A 22,182-nucleotide genomic window follows, 5' to 3' on the forward strand; every position below is an offset into this window, starting at 1 on the left:
ACCACAAAGACCTTTTAACACAGTTTTTAAGAACATCGTCTTCCATCTCCCTAACAGGTGCATCCTGTCCCTGCCGGATGCTCGCTTTGTCATCCTGACACCTCAGCAGCAGTTTGGCGACAAACTGCTTTTGCAAGCCAAGCAAAACATAATTAAACTTTCCCCCATAAATGATTCTCTCTAACTGAGTGTGTGTGTCTGTGTGCTTAACCACAATTGCACCCTGTTTCACCTCACGACTAGCTCCTGACCTCTCACCAGACAGAGAGACAGAAACCACTCTCGTATATGTAATAATCGAACTGAAACTATGGATATATCATCTACTTAAAATAAATGTTTTAATCAAGAACCTCTACTAAAAAGCTTAATACAAGAATATAAAAGTATAACAGAATCTTTTAAATAACCTAGCAATTAAAATAGCCTCGTCTAGCCTGCTCCTCAGAATAACTTTCGGTTTCAGTCCTGCAAACTCTCTGCAACTTCCTGTTTCCTGTCAGCCTGTCACTTAATCTTTCTGAAAGACACACACTGTTTAAACCTCTGAATACAATATCAACTCCAGATTATATTTTTAATGCAATGGTAATGATAATAATTATTTAGCAATAGCAGTAAAATAATTTCCCTGCTCCACATTCCCTCTCTCGACCTCTGGCACACCAGAGGTCGCAATACATTGTGTCCTCTCGGTCCCTCTCTGGTGGTTCCTCAGGCCTCGAGATCTCCAGGATCCTCGCCCCTCCTGTGGTCACCGAGATCGATCTTCTGCAAAGGAAGCAAAACACCTTTTCCTGCATCTCCCTAACTTACCCTATTTGGGACTCTGTAATCAAAAGCCTGATCCTAATTATCTTCTTTAACTTATTGACTTGTATTTATATATATATTCTTCAACGTTACTCATCACTTTAAAACTCTTTTTCCCTTATCTGATCATCAACATCCTGTCAAGTTCCTCCCTAACTTAAGTCACCTTTTTAACAAAAAATCATTATAAGCGCCTATTCTACTAAAAGCTCCAAAAGAAAACAACCACTTTAATCAATTAAGTTTAAGCATATAAGCAATTACTCCTGTATACATTCCATCATAGCTAAATGCTGCCTTGAAACCACTCCTGTGTGTTAACACTAACTTCATTTTAAAACCTCATTTCCTATGTTATAATCTGTTTTTGGTATAGCTTTTTGTTTCATTTTGCTCCTTTTAATGTAACAATACCTTCTAATTCTTAATTTATCAGACTTAACCAAAATATATGCTTTCCTTCCTTTGGTCCTTCTTTAAGTTCAGTTAAAAGCTAAATGAATTTGAGGCCTTTTGCCTGGAATCAATACTGTCATGTGTGTTTCTTAACCCTGTGTTTGTAAGCATGTGCAATCCTTCAAAAACTCATATTTCATCCTCACAGTAGATTGGCTAATCATAGCGCTAGCCAAAGGCTCATGACCCTCAAGAGACGAATTGAGCCACAACTCCTTTAAAGGCACAAAATGCAATATGTATAAAAATCACTTCTATGTATAAGCTCTCCCCTTTATCCTAAAAATAAATCTATGTGACATCTGTATGTGTAAGCCTACATTATAACCACTCCTTCTAGAAATCAAAAAAGAAATCAAACCTGTTCTCCTCCTTAAACTTCACTAATTTTCCCTCTAAGATTTATTCACAGCTTTGAAAAGCCGGCATTGTATCTTCTAAACAGGATTCAGTTCACTTTAACCCTTTAACCTTAAAATAACAGTTTCAGTTTTACCATACCCAAATGACAAACAAACCCCCAAACATGATTACGCATAATAAGAACCAAAAAAATGCTCCTAACTTATTAAACAATTAAAAACAATTAAATTATTAAACCCTAAATTCCCCCTTTATTTTGACACATGAAATGTGTCACAATACAAACTTAAAATGCTCAGTTTTTCCCCCTCATGCTCCAATCTATGTCATGAAAATAAACTTAAAACAGAACAATTATCAGTCATGTGTTTTCTTCAATTAATGGTAACTCAGTTACATCAAAAATGTTTCCCCTTTAACATTTGGCATTCTCCCCACAATATACTATAATCCCATAATCTACCCCAGTCAACAAAACAGAAATTTTCTCTGGTAAAAGCCAATTATTTGTCCACATTTATTCATCCACACTCACATGCAGTCACACCATATTTTGCTAATAGTGGAGCCTCCCGCACGATCAGATTCTCCACCCTCAGCAAAATGAGCTCATTCATTTTTTATTTTCCATAGGAAAATATTTCTTTATGCTTTTGGGCTGGATTGACTCGCATAAAATCCTTTTGAGACAGGGACTTACGACCTGATCAGTCCCCAGGTAGCTTTCTCCTCAGCCAATTGTAATCTGGAAAGCCCCCTTATATTTGCTCGTCCCGAGAATTTGTCAGCGCTGTTGCAGGCCTGCTTAGAACAAAAATGGGAAAAAGTAGAGCTGATTATTAGCTCACAAAACACAAAACAAAATCACCTGACAGGTTTTCTTTAAGTGCACTGTTACAAACTAATGGGCCCCTCAGACATGTCCATGTTTCCTAAAACTCCCTCTATTAAAAACAAAAGCAACAACAACCCAAACCTAACTGACAGAATCAACCCATCACCACAACAACCTCAACAACCTTAAACACAAAGGTTTTGCCACCACATAATTTCACCTCCTCAGTACACCAAAAATCTCATTAAAACCACACAATTTGCACCCCCTTATGCTCTTTAACATACTTAAATTCAGCATAAAACCCCCTTACGATAACATATAATCACTAAACTATAAATTCCTACCCAAATCTGCACTTCTCGTCTCTGCTATGCTTCCTTTTCTGAAAGTCACTTCCTCAGTCACACACACACAGGAAGCTAATTTGCATACTTAGTCATATCTCAAGAAGTTGCTGTAACAAGAGAAACATATGTTTAAACATTATCTCCTTATTAAATTATTTTATTTCTTTCTACAGTGATCACTAGCGTTGATTACTCAGTAAAAGAGCACTCCTAAGTCACTCTTTTTTTTAAAACTACTTTAATCACCGTTTCTTTTTCCATAACTCCCTTTCCTCAGCTTCAAACTCAAGTGTATTTTATGTTTGTGTATGTGAATTTGCCTATGTTGCTTCTCCTAGTGTGTCAGACTCCTTCATAATTTTGCCTTTAAACAGTCAATTTACTCCTTCCCAAATTTACTAACCCAAATTCTGATTTCCTACCTTAAATAGCATTCCTGCTCCTCAGCCAGAAGTTAGGGCTCCACTTGCCACTTTCCACCTCCACCTTAGCCCAGCGGCTTTACCCCTTGAGGTCCCATCCTCTTCACTTCATCTCACCAGTGAGTCGGAGCTCACCGGGACTGAGTGAGGCGAATAATCGTGACTGTGCCTGCCTTAGGCAGGTGGGATCTTACCCGTCATGGGCTATCAGCCTTCCATACTCGCCTGATACGGGGGCCAAGTGGGCAGGGGAGGGAACACACTGGCTCTGGGAATTAGAGGAGTGAAAGCTGCTCCCTTCATTGCATCTTATCTTAAACTATCTCACCTCTAATTCTTTCCTAGAATAATTTCACATATGGCACTTTGTGTATGTGTGTTTTCTATTCATTAATGTAATTATCAGTTATTTTCTCTCTTTATTTTATTTTATTTATCTGTTTGTTTATAACGTTCTACTTTAGTTCTACTAAATCCTGGTGTAAAAACAACATCCTCATTTCACGCACACACTTCTCTCTCAGACTTCCTTTTATGGGCATGTAAACTTCCTGTCACACACCATTTCCTGTTACAGACACACCGCACGCCGTTGCTCAGAGCAGCTCAAGCTGCTTTTCTGTTTCTGCAGGCTAATCAAACTTATTTTGTATTCACAACCTACAAACCCTCTGTAATTCTACTACCTTTTATCTAAAATGTAGCATCATTCACACAATGATTTCATAATCCTCTCACACACACTGCCTTTTTTTAAAAACTAAACTCTTGCATTTGTCAGCATTCACATCACAATCTTCAACGTGCCCACTTTCACTCAGTACCAAACGCAGAGATGGACATCTCCTTTACCTAACATAAACTAAATTACCATATCAACATACAATTACTGAAATTCAAACTCAAATACACCGTCTGTTTTAATAAAGTCAAAGAGTAAACGGGTGTACCAAGTATATGTACTTATGTGTTTTTGAACTGAAAGAAAAAGAAATTCAAACTCTTATAACATCACTCATGCATCTCTTAAATTAAAAACACTTTCAAACTTGAAAACATCCTACTTTACATCACCAAAGAAATACCTCTCACACCTTTATTCATCATTCAAAACCTTCTAGTCACCGCATTCACACACTTAAACTGTGACCAGAGTTGAGAAATATAACTCCAAACACGCTTTCCGAATAAGTCAAAAACAAAGAAAAAACGATTGAAACCTCCATTAATTCTCACCGCACACACAAGAAATTTAAAAAATAAAACACACCAGCAACTATTGCTCGAGAGAAGTTACTACTGAAAGTAATCTGTTAATCTTAAGTATACACAGTGCACTCAATATATTTATACATCTACATCCAAACTCAGTCAATTACTATACATCCTCTGTAACTCAAAACTTTATTTATAACCCTCTAATAAACAAAAATGGCATCTTAAACACACACTCAACAATGTTAGCAGCAGCATTTGTAAAACCAACTGTGGCTTAAACAGTTCACTGCTTACTAATTTGCATTTTCACACTCACACACACTCCATCTAAAAATAGCAGCAGCAGTCAGTGCATTGCTGACTCGACACACAGCCTCCTCTCACACCAAGTTCTCTTTTTTATATAATTACAAAGACGTCTTATATATGTACAACCACTGTCAGATCTGTCAGCTTTAGCGCCTAACCAATTTTGACAAATTTAAGTTAACGGTCCAACCGGTAAAGTCCAACTTTTTTGTAATCAATTAACCAGTATCTGTCCAACAGTTTCTGGCCTCATCTCTAAAGTCCCTAACTCAATTTAAAAGTGTCCAACACCCAAGGTCCAACCTTTTCTACCCAAAAAAGCGCAGACTACCGTTCCAAACGGTAGAGTGGTCCAACCACTAGCTTATTCCAGGATGCCCTGTACCCCACAGTTAAGCCAAACTGAACTAACCCTGTTCGCCGACAGGTCAATGTCGCGCGTCCACGACAAGGAGGGAGCGTAACCTCCGGCCTCTGCGCTTCTTACCAGTCCAACTGGCGTTCTATAATAATTTATAATATTCTGGAACAACAGCAAAACACCCAACAAAGTGTAAGACTGAAGCAGGTCCAACCTTATAACCAAAAAATAACCAAATCCCCTAACATACTAAAATCATTGAGCAGTCCAACTGCTTTTACGGTCCAACCGTATTAAATCCTTTTAGCGGTCCAACCGCATTCAATCATTTTACCAGCAGTCCAACTGCTTTTACGGTCCAACCGTATTAAATTATCTTCAGCAGTCCAACTGCTTTAAATCCTCAGTACTGTCATAAGATTCTCATTAAAATCAAAACAGACATTTACCGGCAACTTTTACTGAATAGACATTTAATTTTATCATCCAATTCAGCACATTTCGGATAAAATCAACAGGCCTGTGCCTACCTCTTTTTAAAGGCGCCTGTCCCCTCAGTTTGGTTGCCGGGTCACGCCTGCCTGTCTGACCACAACGGACCACCGAATTTCTCCATCTAAACCTCAAATTCTCCTCCTCAACCACCGGACGAAGCCCCCAAATGTTATGGTTCAAAAATTGAGGAAGGAGAGTACAAACCACCATGGTCCAGAAGGTCTTTGGTCAAACAGTTGATTTTTAATGACACATGTGGGAAGACACTCTGTACGCAGACAGCCAGTTGTCTTCGACTTAATCAACACATACACAGATTCTTATAGCATCAGGGTTTGAATTTACTGACGCCCCTTCATACGTCACAAACAGGATATATACATACGTCAGATCAAAACCACAAAGACCTTTTAACACAGTTTTTAAGAACATCGTCTTCCATCTCCCTAACAGGTGCATCCTGTCCCTGCCGGATGCTCGCTTTGTCATCCTGACACCTCAGCAGCAGTTTGGCGACAAACTGCTTTTGCAAGCCAAGCAAAACATAATTAAACTTTCCCCCATAAATGATTCTCTCTAACTGAGTGTGTGTGTCTGTGTGCTTAACCACAATTGCACCCTGTTTCACCTCACGACTAGCTCCTGACCTCTCACCAGACAGAGAGACAGAAACCACTCTCGTATATGTAATAATCGAACTGAAACTATGGATATATCATCTACTTAAAATAAATGTTTTAATCAAGAACCTCTACTAAAAAGCTTAATACAAGAATATAAAAGTATAACAGAATCTTTTAAATAACCTAGCAATTAAAATAGCCTCGTCTAGCCTGCTCCTCAGAATAACTTTCGGTTTCAGTCCTGCAAACTCTCTGCAACTTCCTGTTTCCTGTCAGCCTGTCACTTAATCTTTCTGAAAGACACACACTGTTTAAACCTCTGAATACAATATCAACTCCAGATTATATTTTTAATGCAATGGTAATGATAATAATTATTTAGCAATAGCAGTAAAATAATTTCCCTGCTCCACATCTCCCTTGTCTTCATGTTCATTTATCTCCTGTGTCTGATTTCCGTGTTTCCTTTCTGTCTCCCCAGTTGGCTATGTCCCTATGTCTGTCTCGTCCCCAGTCCCAGTGTCAACCCCACGTCTTAGTGTGTGTGCATGTTTCCTGTTTTATTTTGATAGTCCCATGTCCTGTGTTTATTGTATTCAGTTTTGCTTCCTCCCTGTCATGTCTCTTTGTATTTAGTCCACCGCCTTCCTCTGCCTGTTGTTGTGTTGTCTCACATTGCTGTGTATTCCCCTGCTGTCCTTGTGTCCCTCTCTTCTCTTATTCTCCCCAGTTCCTGATCCTGGTTTCGAGTTTTCAGTTCTCAGTTTCCAATCACTGTTAGGTTTTGTTTACATGTATAGCTTAGGATTTTGGCTGTTCCCTGACTCAGGCTAAGGAGGCACTGAGAGCTGGCCCAGGTCATTGGTCCTCCTCTTCTACGGCGCTGCAGCTTAATTCCTCCATTACTACGTCACCACAGCAGCAGGAGTCTTCTACATCACCACAGCTGCAGCAGCGGAAGAAATTTTCCATGTCTCTCCTCCTCCAGGTCCCAAGTTTTTTTTTTTAAAGACAAAGCTGTCCTGATCTGAGTGTTTAGATTCTAAAACTGTTTATTCTGACGCAGTTTCCTCCATTTAAAAAAAAAAAAAAAAAGTTTTCATCATGCTCCTTCCAAGCCTGGAAGTATTACTACAGAGACTGGTAACTCCAGCTCAAAGAATTTAGAAGACTGTTTTCTTCACACTCCTCCCAAGCCTGGAAACTTTATAGCCCCTTTTGTGTTAGTACCTTCGCGCATTGACAGTTTACCGCAGTTTTCCATTAGGTCATAGTACCTGGTACCTGGTACCTGGTACTTTTTCAGATCCAAACGATCCGAGCAGGTACTAAAATGTGATGTCGTCACACTGCATGACACTGATTGGCTGGTCAGTAGTGTCACTCAATGAGTCATGAGAGCTTCTCATTCACGAAAGTCAAAACCGTCATCTTTGAAACCCAGCAACGAGGGAAATAGCTCCCAAAAAAAAAAGAAATGCGGTGATCCTTGAGTCTGACGAAAAGCCACAGACCAAGCAGTAGGTATATTCTTGCCTAAATGTCCACCTTTAGTCTTCGTATCGCACATTATTGACGTCGTGGGACGTGCAGATGCATTGCTATGTTGACAAGCATGCACACAAGGTAGTACTAGGTTGTAATGGGAAACCAGTCATTCCAAGCCAAGTTGTGGTGATAAGGGGGTGAGTCGATCTGAGTAGCTGCTAATGGATAAGGGCCTTGAGATTGTTTATTCCAAGGCTTTGTTACCCAGTTCCGGATAATAACAGTTTTTCTGGAACTGTTGTGCAGCTAAACTGGGCCAATTACAAATTGAAACTTTACCCAGGCGGAATTCAGCAGTGTAGGGACTAACGCGTTATTAAGTAATGCGTTACAGTAACTACGTTATTATTGTGATAATGAGCACGGTAACTAGTTATTATGTCAAAATCAGGAACACGTTAATCGTTACTGGGATTTAGATAGGCTCGTTATTCATTACTTCTTGTGGTGGCTATCGCGGCGCATCCACAGATTCATTAGCAAGTGGTGGAGGCCAGCAGGTGGATGAGGGAAAGGTGAGGCAGGAGGAGCAGAGACCCGAGGAGTCCGAGTGTCAGGTGAACTGAACTTCAGGTAAGAAGGTATGACCTGCAGTCTGTCTGGGTCAGATATAAACTACGTTTAGGTGGAGTTTATTTTCGTTATGCTGACTTTTTCGTACTGGGTACTAGCTAGCATCACAAGTTTCTATACAGCTGGGTGGGTGCTATGATGTTACTGATGTTGAACTTTATTTTGTTCATAAGGTTAGTTAGTAGAGTTTCCAACCGTCCCGTAAAAACGGAATCGTCTCGTATTCAGAGAAAATATTATGCGTTTCGTATTGAGGTGAAAAGGAACGTACACTCAACAAAAATATAAACGCAACACCTTTGTTACTGCTCCCATTCCCCATGGGATGGACGTAGAGACCTAAAATTCAGTCCAGATACACAATATAACCATCCCTCCCAAACAGTGGTCACAAATCAGTCCAAATGTGTGGTAGTGGGCACATCTGCCATATTGAGATAATCCATCCCACCTCACAGGTGTGCCACATCAGGATGCTGATCTGACATCATGAGTAGTGCACAGGTGTACCTCAGACTGCCCACAACAAAAGGCCACCCTGGAATGTGCAGTTGTAGTAAGTGTAGTTGTAGTGCAGTTGTACCCTCGGGCAGACTCACTACTACCTACCCCCAACAACAGCATCCAGCACACATTAACACAAGGCTCCAGCCTGTCTCTCTCAACCACCCAGGTTAGGAGGGAAATGAGGAGGATTAAAACCAAGTTGGCATCAGGTCCTGCGCAGACCAACTGTGTTGGGTGATGTAGAACATCTCTAACCTGACCCTGAGGCTGGGGAGAGTCCCACAGTTCAGGAAAATCTTGACATTCAGTGAAAAAATAAACAATTATATTAAACAAAATTGATTCCAAACAGAAACAAAGACATTTCAGGTTTTAATCTTGCTGCACATTGTGGCTGGGTTTAACAGCAGGATGCAGGAGAACAATGAAGAGACAAAATCTGAATCAACATTTGCGATGTAGTCATGGTAGTCATGGTACATAAGAACTGCAGGCACAATGCAGTTCTTCTCCAGGACTTTATCACGAGGAAGAGCTGCAGTCAAGGAACACGGATGCATAAGCTGCAGCAGTACCTGCGGAAGAAGCAGCAGTCTGCATCTGCTTCCACAAACGCTCCAACTAAGCCCCTGGGTAAGTTGTTTTAATAATATTTTAATAACATTGTTGATGTGAAATAAGTTCAGTATATATTTATCTAATTGTTGCCTGCATCACAGGGATGGATGAGGATAAAGACCTGGAGGACGCAATGCTGAGCATCTCACCTCCAAAACTAGACATGCAGAGCTGTAAGTACTGCGTTATTACTAAATGTCAGACATGATAATGGCTAAGTCTGTTTAAATCTCATATGCCTCTGTCCTCTGGCTCTGCATAACTAGTCACTGTGCCAGCAGCAGCAGAAGGGTCCACACCCAGAGGATCTTCAGCAGCAAACACGGGTTTTCAAATGAAAGGTTTCAGAACTGGAGTACAATTGTTTTCCATGAATTGCTCTCCAAAGCTGAGCCTGAACTTGAACTTTTATATATCGTCTTGTTCTTGTTTTTGTGTGTTCTGGCCACGTTCTGGCGATGTTCCTCTAATAGTATAGTTGTATGCTGGCATTATACTAACTGTCCTAAGGACTATGAATTGATACCTACCATCATGAATTGATACCAACCACAAAGGGTGAGTATGTGTTCTTGTTCTCTATGAATGTGTTAAAAACAAATTAAGTAGCAGTAGTTACTAACACCCGAATGCATGTTGTTCACTGACTTATACCGCTCCTCCTGCTTCGATGTGAAGAGGTTAAAATGATTTGGTTTGTCATTTCTCTTGCATATGAATAAATTACATTTGTTTTGCAATGAGAAACAGGAGACCAAGATGGCGCCGCGTATGGATGCCCTGGTGCTTCAGTGCGTTACTTTTGTTTTGTTTTTGTGCATTTCTTCTGTGTCTGGGCACTCCTCTGGATACTCTTACACCAGAGAAGTGCTTCTTAACTACAGGACTACAACACCTGTGGATTTATTTCCGATATTTGTCGCATCTGCGGCAGATTTACTGCAGACTCTGATCAGGAAAGTGAGACGCCGAAAGAGAGGGAAGCGAGCCGGCGCACTCGTGCGTCTGAGGAGACGCGGACTGCGAACTGCTCTTCCTGGGATCTTCCTTTCCAATGTACGCTCACTCGGGAATAAGATAGACGAACTGTCCCTGATGAGAAGCATGAACAGAGACTTTGCCTCCTCCTGTGTCTTATGTTTTACGGAGTCGTGGCTCAGCGAGAACATCCCGGACTGCGCGCTTGAGCTGGAGGGTTTTCATCTGCTGCGCGTGGACCGGCAGGCCTCTCTCTCTGGTAAGACCAACGGTGGAGGCGTCTGCTTCTACATCAATAGTGGCTGGTGCACAGATGTGACAGTGATTGCTCAGCACTGCTCTTCCTCTCTGGAATATCTTTCTCCGCGGGAGTTGCTTCATTCATCCTGGCCGCTCTTTACATCCCGGCAGACGCGGATGCGCAGGCAGCTCAGTGCGCACTCGCAGAGCAGATACTCCACATGGAGCGGACATTCCCGGACTCTCTCATCATTGCTCTTGGGGACTTTAACAAAGCCAATCTGAGCCATGAGCTTCCGAAATATAAGCAGTATATTAAATGCCCGACCAGAGAGGAGAGGACATTAGACCACTGTTACAGCACGATCAGCGGGGCCTACCGCGCGGTGCCCCGCGCTTCACTTGGACTTTCTGACCACGTCATGATCCACCTAATCCCCGCGTACAGACAGAGGCTGAAGCTCTCCAAACCTGTCGTGAGGACTAAAAAACTGTGGAGCAACGAGGCTGTGGAGGAGCTTCGCACGTGTTTGGAGTCCACAGACTGGGACACAATGAAGGCTGCTTCTAACAGCTTGGACGAGTTTACGGACACTGTCACCTCCTATATCCACTTCTGTGAGGACAGCATTGTGCCATCACGCACCACGGTGAGTTATAACAATGACAAACCCTGGTTTACTCCTAAACTCAAAAAGCTGTGGCTGGAAAAGAGAAAGGCGTTCAGAAGCGGAGACAGGGACTGCTACAGAGAGGCCAAGTACAGGTTCACTAAAGAAGTGGACATTGCTAAACATCAGCACTCTGAGAAGATGCAGCAGCAGATCTCAGAGAATGACTCGGCCTCTGTGTGGAAAGGTTTTAGGAATATCACGAACTACAAGCCTAAAACCCCCCACTCCACTGATGACCTGCTCTTGGCCAACACCCTCAACGACTTTTACTGCCGTTTTGACGAGCCATCAGGCAGCCTTCACACCTCCAACGGCCCCAACAATAGAGACACTTTGGACACTCATTCCCCCACCTCTCCCCCCTCCATAGAGCCATCACCACCTTCAAACTGTTCACCTACAACACCCCCCTCCTCACCCCACACAAAAGAGGATTTCACACCACCTCCTCCAACCACAACTCTTCATATTCATGAAGCAGATGTGAGGAAGCAGTTTAAGAATCTGAATGCTCGGAAAGCTCCCGGCCCAGACGGTGTGTCTCCTGCCACCCTCAGACACTGTGCAAACGAGCTGGCCCCAGTGTTTTCTGGCATTTTCAACTCCTCACTGCAGGCATGTCATGTGCCTGCCTGCTTCAAGTCCTCTACCATAATCCCTGTCCCCAAGAAACCAAGGATCACTGGACTAAATGACTACAGACCCGTGGCTCTGACATCTGTGGTCATGAAGTCATTTGAGCGCCTAGTTCTCTCCCATCTCAAGACCCTCACGCCCCCCCCTCCTGGACCCCCTGCAGTTTGCATATAGAGCCAACAGGTCTGTAGACGACGCCATCAACATGGCCCTACACTCCATCCTGCAGCATCTGGACTCCCCAGGAACTTACGCCAGGATCCTGTTTGTGGACTTCAGCTCTGCCTTCAACACCATCCTTCCAGACCATCTCCGAGGCAAGCTTTCCCAGATGAATGTGCCTGATCCCACCTGCCGGTGGATCACTGACTTCCTGACGGACAGGAAGCAGCATGTGAGGCTGGGAAAGAATGTCTCGGACTCTCGGTCCATCAGCACCGGCTCCCCTCAGGGCTGTGTTCTTTCTCCTCTGCTCTTCTCCCTGTACACCAACTGCTGCACCTCCACCCACCAGTCTGTCAAGCTAATTAAGTTTGCAGATGACACCACCCTTATTGGGCTCATCTCGGACGGGGATGAGTCTGCCTACAGGAGGGAGGTTGAACGTCTGGTGTCTTGGTGCAGCCACAACAACCTGGTGCTGAATTCCCAGAAAACAGTGGAGATTATTGTGGACTTCAGGAAGCACACAGCTCCACTCCCCCCCATCATCCTGACTGACCTCTGTGGACTCATTCCGCTTCCTGGGTACCACCATCACCCAGGACCTGAAGTGGGAGCCCACCATCACCTCCGTCATAAAGAAAGCCCAGCAGAGGATGTACTTCCTGAGGCAGCTGAAGAAATTCAACCTGCCAACACGGACGATGATGCAGTTCTACACCGCAATCATTGAGTCCATCCTCACCTCCTCCATCACTGTGTGGTACGCTGGAGCCACTATCAGGGACAAACAGAGACTGCAGCGTGTTGTGCGCTCTGCTGAGAAGGTGATTGGCTGCAGACTCCCATCTCTGCAGGACCTGTACACCTCCAGGACATTGCGGCGTGCAGCTCGGATCTCAGCTGACCCTTCTCACCCTGGACACAGTCTGTTTGACCTGCTCCCCTCAGGCAGGAGGCTCCGGTCCATTCGCACCAGAACCTCTCGCCATAAGAACAGCTTCTTCCCCTCTGCTGTTGGACTCATGTCATAACCATATGACTGTTCCCACCACTAACACATGATCCTACGCTGTGTTCACTGCATCATTCCATGTTTAGCACTGATCACCACCTGCACTCATGTATATATCTTTCTACGTAGCACTCTTAATTCTTATTCTCATGTATATATCTCATGTATATCTCATGCATATATCTTTCTACGTAGCACTTTAAATTCTTATTCTTACTTTTATTTTTTTCATGTCTATTTAAGCGCAATTTATGACACTATGTTTGCACTGAAGCACCGCAGCAATTTCCTAATGTTGTAAACCTGCTCAACATTTGGCAATAAAACCCTCTCTGATTCTGATTCTGATTCTGATTCTGAGAAGTAAGAGAATGGGTGTGTGAGTTCCTACTAACAGCAACACTCACATACAGTGTAAATTATGAAGTTGCTCCACCCGAACAATGGGCGGGTTAAGAGGCAGGCAGATTTTCATCGCTGCGCTGAAAAGAATTAGTGCAATTCAGAGCGTGCCCATTCCCCCACCTTTGCAGAAAGCAAAAAGACAGGGAGCCAAGGTCAGGAGCCAGTCTCGCTAAGAATTAGAAAAACATGTGAAGATGTAGCTTTTATGACTAGGTGGGGGTCGTCAGAAGCTATAAAAGACTGTGAGATCTGTCGCCATGTTGAGACGTGCTGCATACCCTCTGCAAAACACCTCTCCCGTCCGGACGTTTTAATGCTCTTAAGTGTTGAATTGTATGGAAATAAATGATTGTTGATTGAGCATTTATACACCGAGTACTGTCCTTCCTTCAGCCCAAAGATTAAAAGAAAAGAAGAAGCATTTTTGCTACCAAAAACTATTATGAACAACATTTGATGCTTTAACAGTGTGGTAAGTTTAACTCAATCCAAAAAGATTTCTTTCTTTCTAACCTGTATCATATTTTAGTTTAATACTCCACGCTTTGTAGCTACCAAGAGCAAGCAACACTTCATGATGAGTTCATTTACTGACATGGATGAAATGAAAATTATGTTATACAGTCTTTTCTGATAATTTTGATACAAAGACAAGGTAACCACACACTGGAGACAAATAATTACTTAATAATAAGTACATTAAGCTGTAGAAATAAGTACTTAAGTACAAAATGTACTACATTTGTATGTTTGTGTCTATTTAAGTAGCCTCAAATAACTGTGAACGAACTGTATCCCTGAGATGAAAATATAAAACAAGGGCCTGGGACATGGGACAAGCTTGATTCCTCCATTATTATTGTGCACAAATCAAACACTTGCACATCACATGAGACTGAACTAACAAAAGTGCAGCTATTTTTACACAAGGTCAAATCTTCTGTTAGTGGAATGAGACAGTCTTCTGCACCCTAAAGGTGAGGGGCCATGTGCATGACATCAGGTATCCCGCAGGGCACGTTGTTATTCTTTGAGGGCCTTATACGGTGAGCATTCCAAACACTCCGGATGTCATTCAATACCTCCTGATGAAGAAACAAGAATTAGGTCAGAGCTGTAATACAATGCATTTTTAAAATGTCATTATGGTCTAAAATAAGTGTGGTGCATCCTTAAATAAATTGAAAAGCAGCAATGTTTGAATGCAGTTTAATGAAAACCAAAGGAAGAGGGAGTGATGGCAAAAAAAGAAAAGAAAGAACAACACCAGGCAAACCAGTGAGTTGTGGGATCTGGGCTTTTCTACAAAATTAACGAAATAACCTAAAGAAAATTTACCCAAAGGAACTGTCAATAGAAAATTGTACTTAGTAGTCAGTAGGGCTGCTCAATTAATCGAATTTTAATCACGATTACGATCTGGGCTTTCAACGATCATTAAAAATGACTGGGCCGATTATTAGCCCCTCCCTCGTGCTTTACTCTCGCGAGGTGGCAAATCGAACACACGTCACATCAATTAAGAGTACCTGAGGAAAGCTAACCAGACGTTATTTGGAGAGGAGAGGATAATGGCTGCTAAAGAAAGAATGCCGTTGGTTGAAAAGCGAGGTAAAACTACTTCAGTGGTGTGGAAACATTATGAGTCCGACGTGGATCAAGTCGATATAGTGTGTAAACTTTGCTACGATGTTGTAGCTGCACCACAGGGCAACACTACGAATTTATTCAATCATTTGAAGACCGCTCACAAAGTGACATACGATCAAACAATGAAGGAGCATAGAGAAAAACCCTCAACAACACATGCTTCATCCTCACAGACCTCCATTCACGCTACCATGTACAACGCGACTAAATATCCCACCAGCTCCCAGAGACACAAGGAGATAACAAACGCGGTAACGTTTTTCCTCGCCAAAGACCAATGCTCAATTAACACAGTGGACACCCCCGGCTTTAAGAAACTAATCAACACTTTGGACAAACGGTATAACTTGCCATCTCGTCACTATTTTAGTCGAGTGGCGATTCCCGCTTTATATGATGAGTGTCATGATGGTGTCACAAAGGAAGTGGCTACAGCCCAATATTTTGCCACCACAACGGACTTGTGGTCAAGCCGCACCATGGAGCCGTATTTGAGCCTCACGGTACATTTCATTGACATGGATTTCAACATGAAAACAAAATGTCTCCAGACAGCATTTTTCCCAGAAGACCACACAGGGCAGAACATAGCTGCAGGTCTGAAACAAGCACTGGCTACGTGGGATCTGGAGGAGAGTAAACTCGTCTGTATAACCACAGACAACGCTGCAAATATCATACTGGCTGCACAACTGAATGGCTGGATGAGGCTCCAGTGCTTTGGGCACAGATTACATTTGGCCATAGGTGAGTAGGCCTAATTCCTACTGAATATGATGCATAATGTGATTTTCTTTCAATAAGTATACAACATAATGCTTCGAATGAATATAATAAATAAAAAACAATTTAAATTCAGAGATACTTTTATTCATTCTCACAGTCATACACATTTTCTATGAATTATACAAACACATAAATAAGCTACCATCACTTTGTCTTATTCATTCACACTCAAGGAAATGACAATCATCATCCTGATAATGCTTGTTTATATTTTTTATGTTTTTATAGAAAGAGCCATGAAAGATCACAGGATTGAGCGTGCAGTGGGGGTCTGCAAAAAAGTGTTCAGCACCTTTTCATTCAGTTGGAAAAAAAAGAGAGAGCTGAAAAAGGCACAGGAAGACCTCAAACTGCCAGACCACTCCTTAAAGACTGAATGTCAAACCAGATGGGGATCTAGGCAGGCCATGGTTTCCAGAGTCCTTGAGCAGCAGAAGGCCATTGCCCATGTCCTCTCCCAAGACAAAGGAACCAGGCACCTCATCCCCTCCCTCATCCCCTCATGGCAGGACATTGATGTCCTTGAGGCCATCAACAAGACCTTGGGACCTCTGGTTGAATTCACTGATGCACTTTCTGGAGAGAAATATGTGAGTGTGTCTTTAATAAAACCAACACTCCACCTATTTAACAACTCAATCTTGGCTGAGCAAGATGATGACACAGACCTCTCAAAATGCATCAAGAGGAGAATACTGGAGTACCTAAATGAAAAGTATGGTGACTCACCAACACAAGAGTTGCTTGACATGGCCACTGTCCTGGACCCAAGGTTCAAACTGAGATATGTAAGCGAGGTCAGCCAAGAGACAATAAAAGCCAGACTGACAATGGAAATGAAGTCCATCATGGTATTTATAAAGATACTAAACATCTATCTATCTATCCATCTATCTATCATTATTTATAGTAATTATTTAAGGATTGTATTTTAGAATGCCAAACCCGAGACAGATAAAACCGGTTCCTCATTCTGTGTTGCTGTCATTTTATGTTTGTCCCATTAAAGGAGGCTGCAGTGATGGGGACACCTGTTGGCAACACGGAGGTTGCTGATGATGGTGCATCAAACCAAAAGAAGAGGAAAAAGGGCCTAAGCAGCTTCTTTAAGGCCCCTCACAGCACAGCTCCAGGTGCAGAACATGCTCTTCAACTGGACCAGGCCATAGCTTTTGAGCTTTTTGAGCCTACCTCCAGGCAGGGACCCTGGACACAGAGGAAGACCCACTGGGGTGGTGGAAGCTATCACAGAACCTCTTCCCACGACTCTCCATCCTGGCAAAGAAATATCTTTGCATCCCAGCCACAAGTGCCTCATCAGAAAGGGTCTTTAGCACTGGTGAAAATGTTGTCAACTGCCTGTGTGCATCCCTGAAGCCTGATCATGTCAATAGGCTGGTGTTTTTGGCTAAAAACCTTTGAAAGGTTGCAGGAACCATGTTTTGTTGAGCCATTTTGAGATTGTATGGGACTCAGGCCTACTAGTTTTTATTTATTTCTTATAAAAGGTACTACTTTCAGTGTTTAATTTTATTTTTGTTCAGGCAGCAACTTTAGTTGACATACCTCAATGTCAGTTTGATGCAATTGTGCATTGTGTGGCTACACAGCTTGCCTTGATGTTTGGTTATTTGTATGCATAAATATTATGCAGTAGTTTGAAGTTCACTAAACATTAATGTTTACATTTTTTTATTTATTTTTTATATTGCAAACATTTGCACGGTTATCAGAATTTGCACATTATTTTATGACAATCTTTAAAGCAATTATTCAATGCATTGTTATTGTTAAATAAATATCGTGAAATAATCGTGATCTCAATTTCATTGAAAATAATCGTGATTATCATTTTAGCCATTATCGAGCAGCCCTAGTAGTCATTATAATCTTTTGAATAATATAAGTTTGCATATGATAGAATACTGCGTGATCATCTCTTTATAACTCAGACTGTTTTTAATTCACTGTGACCCGTTATCACGCAGGGAAGGAGCAGTACCTGCTACATAAGAGCTTAACAAGCAGTTTCACTTCGTAGCAGGAGCCTCTCCTGGAACACGCGCACAAACACACACATATACACATCCACATTCCAATGTTTTGATCAAATGCACCTACTGTTGTATATAAATATAGAACAGGGCAGTGGCAGAGCACGAGTCCCGGAGCTGTCGCTCTCGTGCCAGTGCTCTGTGACTGCCCTTGCATGAGTCAGTTTTCTTCAGCTTTGTCCCGTGTCTCTCTTTGTCCCACTGTCTCTTTCATTGCCATCTCACTCCAAACATGGCAAATGTCAAACTCAGACAGTCTTCTCAAAAGTCCTTCACACACAGTGAGGTTGCAGCTTGCTGGAAACGCATCTCCATCCATCCAATCTAGATGGTGGTTCTTCTCTTTCTGATGCTGTTTGCCCACAGCGCTGCTGGACCTCTCTGCTCAGAACTCTGGTATTGTCTCTTGGACTTCTGTCCACCGTTGATGTTCATGCTTGTGCTTCTGGAACTGCACTCGGTGTCTTCAGGGAGAGATTAGCTTCCTTGGAGCTTGCTTGTTCAGGATGAGGATGGGAAGCTGCAAAACAATTCAGCCAAAAAATTCTGGCTGGGTGTTTCTATTTTTTCTAATGATTTTAACCTATAATTTTCTTCCGACTGCTGCCCGTGGAGAATTGATCCAGGTCCGTTCCCCACCTGTAATCGACAGACTGAGAGACTTTCATTATTCACTGTGACTGCATATGTTTTCATCACTCCTAAAGCAACACATCTCTGCTTATTTTGTTTTGAACTCTACTGACTTTAAACCCCAAAAATGAACTTTTTATTTGGTCTTAACCGCAAACACAAAAATCTTCTTAATGTTATTGTTAATTATTTTCATCCACCACACTCCAAATTATGTTTTCTTTTGTGTCCAGCAGGGGAAGAAGGTGACCTGTAGCGTCACTGCTTCCCCCAGTTGGAGACAATTTCCCACTCACACTTCCACACTTTTTGTTTTCTTTGTTTTCATCATTTTCTTTCTCTCTCTCTCTCTTTTTTTTACCCCATTGTTTTACACCCACACATTAACCTGTTAACTCACTCCTCCAACCTCATTTTCCTTTCACCCCAACAGCTCTCATACACTCAGCAATCAAATTCTCCATTCATCCTTGAATACTTGAATACTTGATCACCTTTAAATGTCACTGTTAATTTTATCAATTTATTTATCATTAGTTTAACACTAATCCTTTCTTTCTTTCTTTCTTTCTTTCTTTTTATTTACTTTAGTTCATTTTTTCCTCTTTGATCACTACGATTTCTTGACTATTTATTATTTCACAAAAAATCAACTAATCTACTTTGTCTCCCTCTTTGTCATCAAGGAATTCACACACACTCACAGGCTGGTCACTCGCCCCCACCTTTTCTTTCTCTCTCACACACACTCACATTTTACTCTTCGTTCGTTCCACCTGTGAACCCGCCCCCTCGAGGCTGGCTCACACGCACCTCATGCTTCTCGCAGTCCCATTCAAACTTTCTGCGAGACACTTCTGCTGATTCAGGACAACGCCCTAATCAGCACACAGAGCGGGTGCCGTCCGCTCTCGTACATTTCACAAATCATTCAAACTGCGCCACGGACTCGATACCGCGGTTTCTCTTCCCCTAAACAATATAAAACCAAATTAAACCCCCAATTGACTTCACAGTTTCCAACAATTCGCGACACGGCATCCTGCCGCGATTTCTGCACACCACAAACACACACTTTTAGACACGAATTCTTTTTGTTACTTTAATTAACTCCCGTACTTCAGACGAGACGCCGACTCTAACGGCGCTTTCACACACACTACACCGTCCTCCTTCTGCATCAGGCACTGGTTCAACTCAGCTCGGAATCTAACCCGCGAAAGCAACCGATCCTGCTTTTATGCATACTTCAGACTGTGACAGGGACCTCTCCCCGACTTAGTTATTTAAGGAGCCACGAATCCCCAGGTCACCACCCTGGATCTCCTGCCTTCAGGTCCTAGCCCCGCGTCCGAGACTAGGTGGGGTAACCAAACCCGTGACACGCGCAGCGCTCAGCTGGCGACACAGCCTTTCAGCCCCGCTTTCTAACTAATAGTAACACAAGTTTCCTGCTTTAACGCACGAGGACGGATCACCGCCACTTTTTTCCTAATAACTAAGACGGATGAAACACCGATGCTATTAATCCGTAACCAAAATCTCCTGCTTTAACGCACTGAGATTTTCTTACGGGGCGCAAAACATCAACTTGGAGTTCTTACAAAAGTCTCTTGCTTTAGTCGCTCACAGTACGCTAAACATCAACTTGGAGTTCTTAGAAAAGTCTCTTGCTTTAACGCACTGAGACGGACGCTAGCCGCCTTTTTTTTCTACTGAGTGAATTTACACTGGGATACGTTCAACTTAGCGAACAGATAATTTAGGCTTTAAACAATATGCACGGTTCGAAAATAAACAGGTTGTGCTTACCTTTTAATCATGTGAGCTAGCTCTCTGTTCGCCTCGTTTCACGATCTCAGCTCTGCCAATTCATCTCTGCGCCTCGAGCGAATCCCAGCGGTTTCGGCACCAAAACTGTTGAGAAATCAGTTTTACACCGGTTCTTTTTATTCCTCGAGCATCCAGAGATGGCACCGGACTCAGTAGTCATTTTCATAAAACTTTTATTCATCTTTATTCATCTTCATTTAAGCATGCACTTCTAGAAGGGAAGACGAGGCCGGTGTGTCCCTCTGCAAAAATCTTCACCCCTTTGTCTGTGAAACACAGTTTTATAGAAGGACCCCATCAACCAACACCGAACAAAAACAAGCTCCAGCGAACCAAGTGAATTGTCCAAAACAAACACACAGGCTGGAGTTCAAGAACAAAACACAGTTCAGGGGGCCGACCGTGCACACGGCAGCGGCGGCGACGGGGAAACCGTTCAGGCGGCCGACCGCGCGGACAGCAACGTCGGGGACGGGGAAACAGTTCAGGCGGCCGACCGTGCGGACAGCAACGGCGGCGACGACACAAGTCTGGAGGCTGACCGTGCGGACAGCAACGGCGGCGACGACACAAGTCTGGAGGCCGGCCGCACGGAAAGTAGCGGTGGCGTTTGGGAGGTCGTCAATATCGGCGATGACACCCAACAAGCGGCCTGGCAGATGACCGCCGATGTCGAGGCGGCAGTTCGGGACCTGAAGGTGGTGTGGCCTTCGCAGCACCAGACGAGACGGCAGCAGAGGCCGGGCCAGACGAGGCGGATGCTGAAGCCGGGCCAGGTGAGGCAGAAGCGGATGCTGAAGCCGGGCCAGGCGACGCTGATGAAGCCGGGCCAGGCGACGACGATGAAGCCGGTCCAGGCGACGACGATGAAGCCGAGCCAGGCGACGACGATGAAGCCGGTCCAGGCGAAGACGATGAAGCCGGTCCAGGCGAAGACGATGAAGCTGCAGGAGACGAGGATGATGAAGCTGCAGCAGACGAGGATGAAGCTGCTGTTGCAGCCAGCGAGGATGATGAGGCTGCAGCTGGCGGCTGGACGGGCTCCTCGGGCCCTCCAGCTGACGAGGCAGGAAGCTGGACGGGCTCCTCGGGCCCTCCAGCTGACGAGGCAGGAAGCTGGACGGGCTCCTCGGGCCCTCCAGCTGACGAGGCAGGAAGCTGGACGGGCTCCTCGGGCCCTGCGGCTGACGAGGCAGGAGGCTGGACGGGCTCCTCGGGCCCTCCAGCGGAGACAGGCGGCTGAACGGGCCCCTCGGACCCTCCAGCGGAGACAGGAAAGTGCTGGCCGGGCTCTCCAGAACCCCCAGCGGAAATAGTCACTGAACCAGCGGGCACAGGGGCCCCTGGCACACGCAGGGCTGAACCAGCAGGCACACTGGCCTCTGGAAAACACAGATCAGAGCCAGTAGGTGCACAGGCCTCTGGCAGGAACAGATCGGAACCAGCAGGCGCACGGGCCTCTGGCGAACACAAAGCAGACTGCGGCTGCACAGAGCATTGACTCAGCTCAGGCAGCGACAGCCGGATGCAGTCCTCAGCTGGCTTCAGCCAGCCTCCAGGGGTCCAGAGTCGGCTGGGGGCTGAAACCCAGCCTCTGGGGAGGCCCTGGAGTGCGTCACAGTCTC

At 43.8% G+C, this 22,182-nt stretch overlaps 1 pseudogene; it reads left to right on the top strand.

The window, feature by feature from the left end:
- The first annotated feature begins 15,460 nt into the window (after nucleotides 1-15,460).
- LOC147329712 (E3 SUMO-protein ligase ZBED1-like) lies at nucleotides 15,461-17,876 on the top strand (annotated as a pseudogene).
- Nucleotides 17,877-22,182: the final 4,306 nt, after the last annotated feature.

Source organism: Aulonocara sp. 'chitande type north' Nkhata Bay, linkage group LG5 (genome assembly GCF_057382095.1).
Source record: "Aulonocara sp. 'chitande type north' Nkhata Bay isolate Kocher_YH1m ecotype deep benthic linkage group LG5, A_spYH_male_GT1.1, whole genome shotgun sequence".
Lineage (NCBI taxonomy): Eukaryota > Metazoa > Chordata > Actinopteri > Cichliformes > Cichlidae > Aulonocara > Aulonocara sp. 'chitande type north' Nkhata Bay.